The sequence below is a fragment of the Sebastes umbrosus genome, chromosome 2 (genome assembly GCF_015220745.1).
Source record: "Sebastes umbrosus isolate fSebUmb1 chromosome 2, fSebUmb1.pri, whole genome shotgun sequence".
Classification (NCBI taxonomy): Eukaryota; Metazoa; Chordata; class Actinopteri; order Perciformes; family Sebastidae; genus Sebastes; species Sebastes umbrosus.
The window spans coordinates 30,108,049-30,120,331 of NC_051270.1; the positions used below are offsets into that span (position 1 = coordinate 30,108,049).

At 40.0% G+C, this 12,283-nt stretch overlaps 1 protein-coding gene and 1 long non-coding RNA gene across 7 annotated transcripts in view; one reads left to right on the forward strand and one right to left on the reverse strand.

Moving 5' to 3' along the window:
• The window catches only part of nhsb (Nance-Horan syndrome b (congenital cataracts and dental anomalies)), a 71,112-nt gene that overhangs the window by 17,157 nt on the left and 41,672 nt on the right, over positions 1-12,283 (forward strand). The window lies entirely within an intron of this gene.
• The window catches only part of LOC119475479, a 55,557-nt gene continuing 43,472 nt past the window's right edge, over positions 199-12,283 (reverse strand). The window contains exons 6-7 of one of the 3 annotated variants that reach the window (XR_005203798.1): positions 476-579; positions 199-272 (exon numbers count right to left, since the gene is read on the reverse strand). This is a non-coding gene — a long non-coding RNA (uncharacterized LOC119475479). Of the gene's footprint in view, positions 273-475; positions 580-2,351; positions 3,350-12,283 lie in introns of those variants that run through there. The other 2 variants (XR_005203799.1, XR_005203807.1) reach the window with 2 other exon arrangements.

Sequence of the window (12,283 nt, forward strand, 5' to 3'; positions counted from 1 at the left end):
GTAGACACAGTAACGATTTGTCGCAGGTTTAGCTTTAAACTCAAACTTCATACAGCAGAAAGATGATACCTGTCTTCTGTATTTAAAAAGTGCATCATGTTTGAATTGAGGTTCATTTACAATATTTCGGAGGGCCAAACAGACAGACACTCACACTTCACTCTCTCTCTCTCTCTCATTCCCTCGCTCACTCAGTGGTTTCCTCACAGCATCACAAGAAAGTCCCACGCAGAGGCTCACACAGACGGACGTTTTTGTACTTCGCAGGGGTGCTGTTGGCAAAGAGTAGTCATGTTAAAACAGACAGAGATAAAAGAGAGATGCAGAAGAAAATAAGAGTGTGTGGGAAACTGTAATTAATAATGAGTGAGCTCACAAAAGAACATGCACACTAATTTTGACACTACTGAGATCACTTTAACCATTCCTTGAATTAAGGCAGATTATCTCTGTTTCTTTATGCCAGATTACTTACATTCACATATACTGGAAGCTGCAGGTTTTGGAGACGTGGTAGCTGGGCAGGGCTGTTAATACTACCCTATAGCTGGAATGACCAGCGCTGTCAGTTGTTGTAGCCTGGTATTAGCAGATGACAAAAATAGGATGGGAAGCCAATTATATCAATAATGTTGTGACCATGTGCTTGAACAGGGTTCAGAATATGGACAGCAGAGATTATGAGTATCAACTGGGGATTTAGGGGCAAAGCATGGACGGTTGAGATGATTTTCAACGGAAGAGCTTCTGGATGGACTTAGTAAACCAGCAGCATAAGATGGAAACAGATGGAGTCAGAAAAAAAAGCTTAGGAGAGGTTGTCTGCTGCTTGTTTTAAGGACTGAGCTGCTCCTAAGGAGTCCCCTAGAAACAGATTGTCTTTGTAAGAACCTTAGGACGCCGTAAAGAAGATCCAACCTAATTGGACTACTAGCAAGAAGTCAACATGCTCACCATACTGTGCAGGCATGTGTGTGTGTGTGAGAAAGAGAGGAGGCATGCTGCGGTACAGTTTTCAACAACGTTAAAATATGTGAACACACATTGTAGATTAAACAAAATTTTAAACAAGCTTCTTTCCAAATTAGCAACAAATCTGTGCTCATTAAAGAAACTTGCTATTGGTTGAATTCCTCGGCTGATACAGTATATTAAGGCGAGGTAAATTAATCCAATTTCACAGCAGGCTGGTGAGAGGTGAGGACAGCCGAGCCAAGGCTGCACTAATTAGCCATATATCTGTCACTATCAATTGTATCAGTGAGCCTACCAAAGCCAACCACTTTCTTCTGCATCACACACAAACACATGCATATATGTACGCACACACACATGCACTCCTCACAACCGTTTTTTTCCTTCACAAACAGGCACTCCCTTTTTTTTAGGAAGCTCTGATATCAGGATTCCCATACCTGAGCCACACAAAAGGTGCACAGTGAGGAGTGACACTATGAGCATAATAGTGTGAGTATGTCCTGTGTGTAGGCTTAGCATGCGTGTTGTATGTTCTGTGTTCGGCTTGATGAGTGCGCTAATGTACCTCTGGATGACAGGCCAGAGATGCGTTAGCTAAACGCTGCAGGCAACCACAGCTGTTACAGAGGAGAAGAGAGGAGAGGAGAGGAGAGGAGAGGAGAGAGGTGAGGATATAAGGAGGGGGAAATGATAAATTGGAAGAAATTGTTGAGCTGTGCAGTAACAAGACGAAGAGTCTACAGATATGCTAGCAGCTCTGTGAGGTTGTACTTAGGCAGTGGTGCTTTATGCTAAATGCTAGCAGGTACTGTATATCTATCTATTTATGTATGCATATGTTTACCATGGTCACCATCTTAGTTGAGCATGCTAATATTTGCTAATTAGCACTAAACAAGGGAATGGTATTCATTTCTTGCTATATGATGGCATTAGAAGAAAGGGTTAAGGAATCACCACAGTTATTACCAGCCTGTTCTCATTCCCAGTGCGTCAAAAACTGTCACTTTGTCACGGCAGTCGGCGTTCGATACCGTCGCACCAGGCACCCTTTAGCGCCTGTATGAGATGCACCGGGCTTTCCATTAACTCCAATGTAAACCCAGTAAATCCATCTGCGGCAACAGTTAATGCTCAGAAAAAGCGCCAGGAGTGTGGTGACGTAGTTTAAAGAGCAAAAAGACACACACATAGGTAGATGGGTCCAACAAACACAAGGCTTTCATCCAGGAGACCGCTGTTCATGTCCCGTGCGTTAAGTTTCACTTTGACGTTACATTCAGCTGTTCATTCGTGTCCCGTGTTCACAACGTTCAGTTTCATTTTTACTTTACAAAAGTAATTTTTAAGCCTAACAATGTTGTTTTTTCCTAAACCTAACTAAGTGGTTTTGTTGCCAAACCCTAAAGTGACACCAAGGGGCAAGACGCTAAGGGGCGGGGTGTGACAAAGCGACAGTATGTGATGAGTTGGGATGAGAACGTGTTGTTATTACAATTCATCCTGAGTGAAGCATGAATGTCCAAACCAAATTTGATGACAATTCCTCTAATAGCTGTCATGAAATGTCACTAAAAAAATCCAATGTCTCCCTGGTGGTGGCACAAGAGGAAAAGTTGTGGTGATCACCAAATTCATTAGGATTAATCCTCTAGGAACCATCAATGTCTGTACCAAATGTTATGGCAATCCATTTAATGAATACTGAGATATTTCACTGGATAAAAGAAAACTTTGACCTGTTGGTGGCGCTAGAGATCACCATCATAAAGTCAGGATTCATCCTTTGGGGCACCATGAATGAATGTCTGTACAAAAGGTCATGAAAATCCGTCCAATAGCTGTTGAGATATTTCAATCTGGACCAAAGAGGTGGACCAACTAACAGACAAAACCGCTGCTAAAAAAAATGGGAGAATTACATCCGAGGTGAGGAGAGGAGGGGGAAAGAGTTGTTTATCCAATATTATACAGTACTAATACTCCAAATACAACATGTGTAAAATAATTACAGTATCCTGACAGATTCTGCTCCCATTCTATGGTCTAGTAATTATCACCACACAGTTGAATAATTACAGTAGCAAGAAATTACAATTAACCGATTGTGTGACTTACTGGGGACTTCCCAGCACTATTGTGTGTGTGTATGTGTGTGTTCGTGTGTGTGTGTGTGTGTGTGCCTTACCCAGCAGATTACTCCACTGAGGCCAAGTCCCTACAGATGACATGTGATAGCAGATTAATAGCCTAACATAATAAAGTCACAATCCCTATTATTTCCCCTTGTATCAGTGCTTAATCAGTTAATATCTCACAGCTGAGGACTTCTTCGCCACTCAGAGCTCCTCTGCGTCACCTTCAGCACAATCTAAAATTAATCACAGTAAATTGGCGTATGGTTCATTTTTTTTTATGTACAATTGTTTTCCAGTTAACTGTATTATGTAACTAAATGTGCTGTAAAACCTTATTATTAAGGCAAGTTTATTTTTGTAGCGTATTTCATAAAAAATTCGTAAGACTAGAAATGGTCACATCCTTATTAAAAGCCTGTTTGCCATATTTAAAAAAAATAATAATAAAGAGCTGCATATATAGTGACAGATTTAAAACAAGTGTCCGCGGACGGGCAAACCAGACCTTTAATCCATGCGTGTTAAAGTGAAGCGGAGCCATATGGTTCTGCAGTGGATCAGAAGCACTGATCCTGAGGATGATACGGCCCCAGCTGAACCTTTGTGCAGCGCATTTACACCATCTGATGTTTATCGTTGCAGCGTGGTCACAGCCCTGATAGCACTGATCTCACACAATCACATCGCTCATTATCACATTTGGTAAACGGCTTATGCATGTTAATGTAGCTTTGACATTTCGGTGCCTGCACCGTGCGCGACACTGAGGGAAATTTGAGAACATTTCAGTATCAAGAAAACGAAAATTATAAGGTTATTTATTCTCTCTTCCTTTCTTCCTTTCACGAGGTGAGATCTCTCACAAGAGGAGACCAGATGCTGTCTTCTCTGCACACATAATAAATACACCACGTGCATACACATACACACAAACGCCCGTACGACACACTCAGACAAAAACACACAGACGCACGAATCAATGACCAACACTTGGACGTCCCACAGAAACTCGCCCTCCTCTCATCCTCAGGATAAAAGGGGAGATAATGCATTATACATTTTCTCCTCTCTTCAACTGCTCGTTATAGTACAGTCAGAGCTTCTGCCTCAAAACAGGTCGTTTCTAATGAGACGAAGCTTGCTACATAACCCCAGACTCAAGTGTAACTCTGAGAAGATTTTCTGGGTATGTTGTCTCCTGCTTGTCCCATCTCGTCTAGATGGCGATGATGTTCAGTCCCAGTGACCAAGTGGTTTATTGCAGTTTGTTTGAGTGCAATTTTTTTTTTCCCCTGAATTTTGCTTCTGTAATTTCAGATTAATATTTATGACTGCAGCGAGCAGCGCGCTCATTATTTATACCACTTTACAGTTGAGTATATAGGCTGTCAGGATCTCTTTCTCGTTCCATGAAATGCACTGATGAGGTGAATCCAGGTAAAAGTCATTAATCCTCACTGATTTATTACAGTAAGTCTATACCCATCACCGACGCAGATAAAGAGAAGTTGATGAATCGGGGAAGGATTTTTAAACTTTAGGGATTATTAAAATTAACGTTATGCAAAAGGACTTCTGCTCAGTATCAGGGATGTATGATTCAGTTCAAGTAGAACTCAATACTGAGTTCACTTTTCAGAACATTTCATGTGCTTGCAGGAGCACAACTGCATACTCAGATCAAATTCAAACCAAGTTTTCCATTGGTGTGACATGAAATGCATTCAACCCCTTGAGAAATTCTATGAATCAGCCTATCATAATAACATATTAAGGCTGGCTAACACCATCGTCTCTGACCCCAACCATGTTTTGAACAGTGAATATCAATTGTTACCATCAAATCGGAGATACAGGGTTCCACGATTTAATAAGGTTAGACTGAAGCACTCTTTTGTACACCAGTCAATCCTAAAACTAAATATGGGGCCTAATCCCAGATCAAATGTACGTTGAAGGGTTCTGAATATCGTCTTCTGTGATTGTAATGTTTAAATGTATGTATCTTTGTTTCGTGGCTTTTATCCTTTTTGTGATGTTGCAAATGGAGCTGCTGTGATGCAAAACAAATTTCAGACAAGTGGCTGCTAGATTTGCTTCACCCACCAGCCAAGAAAAACAATATTGAGTGACTGGTAGATTTTTTAACCCACTAGCCACTAGTGGCAGGTGGACAAAAAAAGTTAATTTCCAACACTGGTCTTTACCCAGTGGTGGAAAGTAACTTTAGTAGAAAGTAGATTTACTAGTACTGTACTGATAAAGTACCCGAGTACAATTTTGAGGTACTTGTGCTTAAGTATTTACATGTTATGCAACTTTATACTTCTATTTCAGAGAGAAATATTGAATTTTAACTCCACTTCGTTAATTTGACAGATATAATTATTAGTTACACTTTACCTGAGTATTTCCATTTTCTGCTACTTTATACTTTTACTCCACTACAATTCAGAGGCTCCACAACCTTTATTTTAGAGACGTCACGAGAAACGATATTTCGGTACCAAAATTGCCAAAATTCTAAAAATGTGACGGTACTTGTTTTTCTACTCTACTGGTGCATTTTCACAATAAGTCAATGCAAAGATTCAAACAGCCGCAAATGATTCGGTGACAATCTGTCATATGAAAATCTATCATATGTGTATAAACAATAATGTTACGTCCGTACATATGCCTAATTTAGATGACGTTACTTTGAGTTTTGATGGAGCAGCTACAATGTTAGCATAGCATAACCCTGATCGATCCGATCCGTTTATTAGTACATACAAAATCTTCTCACTATGATTCACCATAACAGGGAATTACTGGCAGACATCTTGAATCATGGCGCTTCAGTTATACGTGTGATTTTCGTTGTACTCAATCATCTTGTCCCTCCAAGACGTTGATGAGGTGCAGAGAGAGTCCGACTATCGGTTCATACATTGCAACTGTATGTTTGATGGTTTTGAGAAGTTGCGTCTGAAATCAACTTTTGCCACTTGCAGACTGTTAGAACAACACTTCCTAGAAGTTTATACAAATGTCTATGATAATAGTCCACTGCATTATACAGCTGCTAGCGTGCACATTTCAAAGTTGAAACAGGAAGTTGTTTAAGAAATGCAAACAAACGATGGAAATTCATTTTTCTATGCATGGAAAAATTCTTTGAAACTGCCGTATTTCTGTTGGTAATGACTCTCTTTACTCTTATGTGATCCCATAGTACAGTAGGCCCTCCTTAATGCAGTTTAGTAAAAGAAGCATCTCAGCTGTCCATACAACCTCTGCGGTTGGAGTGCACTGAGTAGCCACGGTCCTAAGCAGAGCCGTGGGTTCAAAGCCTTTGAACAGATTTGGCCGGTAAATACCTTGCTTAACTCCACAGTAAACAGATAGATTGGATAGGGCTGACACTGATCTCGTTATGTTGTGTCCTTTTGTAGGAGAAGCAGGATGAGAGCAGGATTGAGTTTAGAGCTCGTTAATAGAGCTGCATGAAAGCCTACTGCGGGAGGTCAGACAGTTTTCCTTTTCCTTTACTTTTGAGTCATAGCACAACATTTTATACTTTGATGTTTGAATTGAAACTGGTAGTCATTTCCATTTGATAGTCTTAATGCTTGTTGTGACTCAGGTCTTAAAAGGTGCAGAGGCGTATGGTGTTATTTGCACGTTACAAGCTGTTGAGGTCTATTCAATGAATGGCACTGTGAGTTTTATTTCTCTGTGAATGTTGGTGATTTTGATGTAACGCAAAGACCATTTTAACATCTTCCTTATGTTTTTTTTAAAGGGAATGAATTCGAAACAGTTTAGTTAGTACACCCCTTTTATTTGTGAGAATTTTATAAAATCTGGGAGTTCTGTACAAACTTTTCTTTTTGAGTTTTTGCAACAAATGAAGTTGAATTCCACGTTATGCCTGTTAGCAAAGGAAGCACTGCATTTGGAGCAGGATGGAGCAGATGGTAATGGTTTTATAACCTGTAACATCACAATTTTGACCCCATTTACACTTATTGAATCATGCATCTTTGGCAGATTGGATAGCTATCTGATCTAAAAAAAGCTAAATGTAAATGCATGCAAGACGGATTGAAATCTGGAGGTGGTTTGAGATGCATTCTAGCCACATGTTAAAATGGTGTGACGATATCCGTCCCTCCAAGACGTATGCGTAATCTTTACTCCTCCCATAGTGTAACTACGTCAGTCAGTAGTCTGTGGAAATATCCACTCACTGTCTGATTGTCTTAACTGTCTCTGCTGTCACGGCACTTAAAAATTACAACAGAATTACACTGAAATCGTCTCCAAGAAGATGAAGAGGGTTAGAAAATCAGTGGTGGTGTGTTTCATATTGAATACACAGGATGAATAAATTAATTAATAAATACCATACATATACAGTACATAACCAAGATGTGCGCAGTAAAAGGATATATCCTCACTCTTTCTAACTTCTGATCTCCTAAAGGTCATGCTAACCTCAGCTGCCCTTGTGCCTGATGCTTTTTCGACTCTTATTACCTTAATCAAACTGTACGTTTTTGAGTAAGTATGAATGCACTTGAATATTTTTTAGATTGAAAGTTTATTCTTGCCCTCGTGAGCAGTAGTTTATAAAATAATCTCACCACAAGATCCATTTAGTAGCTGTTCTGGAGCTTTCAATCGTATCACACAATGTTCTTCCTCAGCAGATTGAGTTTGCTCTGTTGTCATGAAAATGTATTTGTTTAAATTTCCATTTTTTCGAGCACTTTAAAGCCCTTCTCCAGTGTATTTTGTCATTTCTATGACATTTCATATTTATTTGTGTCATTTCCTGACTAAGTTGAGTAGCCACACTGTTTGCCATTTTTTTGACAAATAACTTAATTTTGTGCTCAGAGTAAAAAAAGGTTTTTGGTAAAATGGGAATATGGCGTATGATTATAGTAGAAGCTGCAGGTCCTACGTCCTCCTCCAAGCTGCAGGCACACTCATGTCCGTTTGCGTCTTAGCAGCGGTCAGTTTGTCTTTCTATTTAGCGAAAACAATAGAAAAGTCCTTTAAGAGAAATAAACAATCACAGTACATCCCGGTGCTGGTGGACTGTGCACCTCCAAGACGTTCCAAAACTGCATTTTAAACGGCGAACCACGGCAACATGTCTATCCGTCCTCCTGTGCGCTGTGGCCGCAGTGCGGTGGTGCGGCTCCTCGGTGCAGCAGCAGCCAGCAAACAGCCGCCTCGCCAGGAGCAGACGGTAAAGAAGAGAGCGAGCGAGAGAGAGTCAGCGTGTTGTGCTAATTCTTGCCTCATTTTTGGTCTGATAACCAGTAAATTAATGTAAACTGGGTTGAAAAACAATGCAATCATGGTAATGAATTATGTCTGACTATTAACCACACTACCATTCTGTGTTTGAGAAAGAATGTTAACCAATAAACAGGAAGTAACACTGGCTGGAGGGGGGGCTTTAAGGACTTCTCATCCATGTTGCCTAACATTTTAAGACCGAAAGTTGAAATGGTTCTTTGGAAGTTTGGATGCAATTCTTCCTTGTCAAAATATAGAGCCTACATTACCCAATATGCATCTCCAACACTAACAGTTCTGTTGGAGATTCAGGTGTGTTATGCTATCGTACAGAGGTCTGGTAACCTCACTTCTTTTTAACTCCTCACCTCCAGATCTTTTTCATTTTCAAACTTGTAGTCTTCAGCCCCAACCGACACTGACTCAAGTCATTTATCAGACTTCACGCAGCTCTCTCTGGAGCCACAAAAGGCTTTATACAACTTTTTTCCACATATATAGTAGTACTCCCTAAGACCTGTAAACAGTGTAAAATCAGCCGATTTCCCATTTAAAGCCAACATGGACAAGAAGTCTGCAAAAAAAATTAAATCTACAATGCAATGACAACTGGGCAACTTCCTCTGCTGAGGAGGATTTTGTGATATGATCAAAAGCTACTAAATGGACCTTGTAGTGAGATTGTTCTGTCAAACACTTGAGGACTTTCAGAGCTGTGTTATTATCCCTCAGAGCAGCCCGATGCATTCCTCAACATTATGGATATTTTCACATGTACACACGCACACACACATTTTTGCTCGACTGAAATCTACTTGAACTCTGAGGGGATTAAATGCAAGTGAAATCCCCTGGCGGGGTTTAAAATCTGTGTTTGTATCTCCAATTCCTTCTTAGCTGTCAGAATGGTTCAGTAGATTCGGGAGGTGATTATCCATGCGGCCATCCTCTGCCACCTCTTCCCAGACTCAAACTGCTCACTTTGTTTTCATCTGAACTCGGAGGGGTTGTGTTGTCATTTTTATGTAACAACAAAACTTTATTCAGTGAGATTTGACATGGATGAAACATTGATGGCCCATTTAAAAGGGGTTTCAGACATTAAGTGCTTTTTGTTTCAACAACCACTGTATTATCCACTGTTCCATGTGCTTCCTCATCTTCTTCTGTTTCTCTGGACTTCTGTTAGTTCACTAGCCAGTCAGCTAAATTTGCTAAAAAGCTACAGTGTCGGAAAAGACATCTGCTAATCCTGTCACTATGTCTCTGTAACCCACTTAACTGGACCTTGATCTTGATTCTTGATTCACACATTAACAAACATATATTGTACTGTATATTCACAGCTAGTTGCTTGGAGAACAGCTAAAGCAAGGCTACAAATTTTAGGGACAGATAGATTTATTAAAGGGTTGGTTCACCCCAAAACAAACAAAAAAAGATATATCCTTCAACTTAAGGGGGATTTATAGTTGTACGTTAAGGAGTTACGGCGTAGCCACAAAGCCCACACATGTAGCTGGTGTAGGCTACGCCACAGCTAACCTGCACCTCCTCAACAATATAACTACACATCAGAGTGACATCATCTACGAAAATTAAGGCTGTCAAAGTTAACACGATAATAATGCGTTGAAGCAAATTTGTTTTAACACCATATATTTCTTTAATGCAATTTAAGAGTTTTAGGTTGTAGCAGGTTTAGGTTTGAAACTAGAATGAAGATACTGGCATCATATGAAACTAAAAAACCTAAGGAATCCATTGGTACCAACCATGTCATACTAGCTTGTCACGTAGGAGGTTAAATAATGTTCCAAACTTGCGCAAAATTTTGGGAGGAAAAACTGGCATGGCTATTTTCAAGGGGTCTCTTGACCTCTGACCTCAAGATATGTGAATGAAAATGGGTTCTATGGGTACCCACGATCTCCCCTTTACAGACATGCCCACTTTATGATAATCACATGCAGTTTGGGGCAAGTCTTAGTCAAGTCAGCACACTGACACACTGACAGCTGTTGTTGCCTGTTGGGCTGCAGTTTGCCATGTTATGATTAGAGCATATTTTTTATGCTAAATGCAGTACCTGTGAGGGTTTCTGGACAATATTTGTCATTGTTTTGTGTTGTTAATTGATTTCCAACAATAAATATATACATGCATTTGCATAAAGCAGCATATTTGCCCACTCCCATGTTGATAAGATTATTAAATTCTTGACAAATCTCCCCTTAAGGTACATTTTGAAGAGATGAAAAATGTGCGTTTAATTTGCGATTAATCGCGATTAACTATAGACAATCATGTGATTAACCATGATTAAATCTTTTAATCGATTGACAGCCCTAACAAAAATACAACGTGAAGACGGCAAGAACTGTGATTGGTCATCTTAGTTTGCTTATGTTTTCTTCTACAAGTTTCTAATACCAGTGGGGAGTGCGGATAGTAAATACAACATTAACAAAGATGTCTTTCGGCTCAATTACCTGCTCCTCTTCCACTGCTGGAAGCCGAAATCTCACACATAGATACAGTATCTCACAACAGATCAACCAAAAATGATCTGTGAAGCTACAATAGATCCCACTAAAGACAAATAAGAAGGAAAGGCAGAAAGGAAGCTATTGGCATTTCTTGACGCTGCTCTGCTCACACCGGACCTTTTAGTCTGTTCCAAACGTTTTAAAATTCATTCTGAATTTCTTGAAGTGACTATAATCAATATTTTTTTTTTATAATAACACTGTATCAAATGAAAATGTGAGAACAATGTGACAATAGTCAGGCTTTCATTTAAATGTAGCACAATGTTTTAGAAAACCGGCAAAGGAAAATGAGAATTTACATCCTCTGTTGTTATGTGAATATTGTTGGTTCATTGAGATAAGCAGTAGCACCTCAATATTTTGTATATCAACTAATTAATCAATCACCTAATTTATCTCGATCATCTAACTGTTTCAGCTGTACTTTCGACATTATCGCATGGCTTTCTTCAGCGAATGAAACTTGCACAGGTGTCACCATGTGAGCTAAGAACTGAGACAGAGGTAACAATCTCCCCAGCCGTATACGACCATCTGTTATCACATGACCCAAGAACTTCACTTGATGAAACCTGAGCTAGTACCATTCGCTGACAGTTGAAAGCTCCGTGAGAAGCTACTAAATGAGTTTAGAGTATTTTATCACACGAGCATTACAGTTATCATAAACAACTTCTGCGTTTGTGTGATTTGAGTTTCCCTCCTGTTTGATCTCCTTCAGTAAAGGTTGTGATGGTTTAGATGCTGATTGGCTAAGGTGGAGTGGAGACAATGGGATCATTACAACTGGTTGGCCTCCGGGATGCAGAGAGAAGACGAAGAAGAAGAAGAGTGGGTGAAGGAGTAAAGAAGGAGTGGTGAAAGGAACAAGAGATAAAAGGACGACAGGAGGGAAGACAGACGGAGATAGAAGGGAAGGAAACTGTAGCTATTGTACAGTGTGTGTGTGTGTGTGTGTCTGAGAGACAGAGTATGTTATGTGTGTGAGGGGGGCAGTGTGTAAGAGAAGAGCAATAAGGCCGGGGTTCTTCGAGGAGACTCACTCTCACTGTCACATCGATCAGACTACAGCATCACACACACATACACACACTCACGCACCAAACACCCCTCCTGCTCTTTCTGTGCTCTCATTAGTGCCGTTGTGGAAAATAAAGCATGGAAGTAAAGCAATGAGGCTGTTCTTATTTAATAGACTGTTTTCAGAATAGTTTTGGGAGAGTTAGATGAGAAGATCGATACCACCCTTGTGTCTGTACGATTAATATGAAGCTACAGCCAAAAGCTGGTTAGCTTAGCTTAGCATAAAGATTGGAA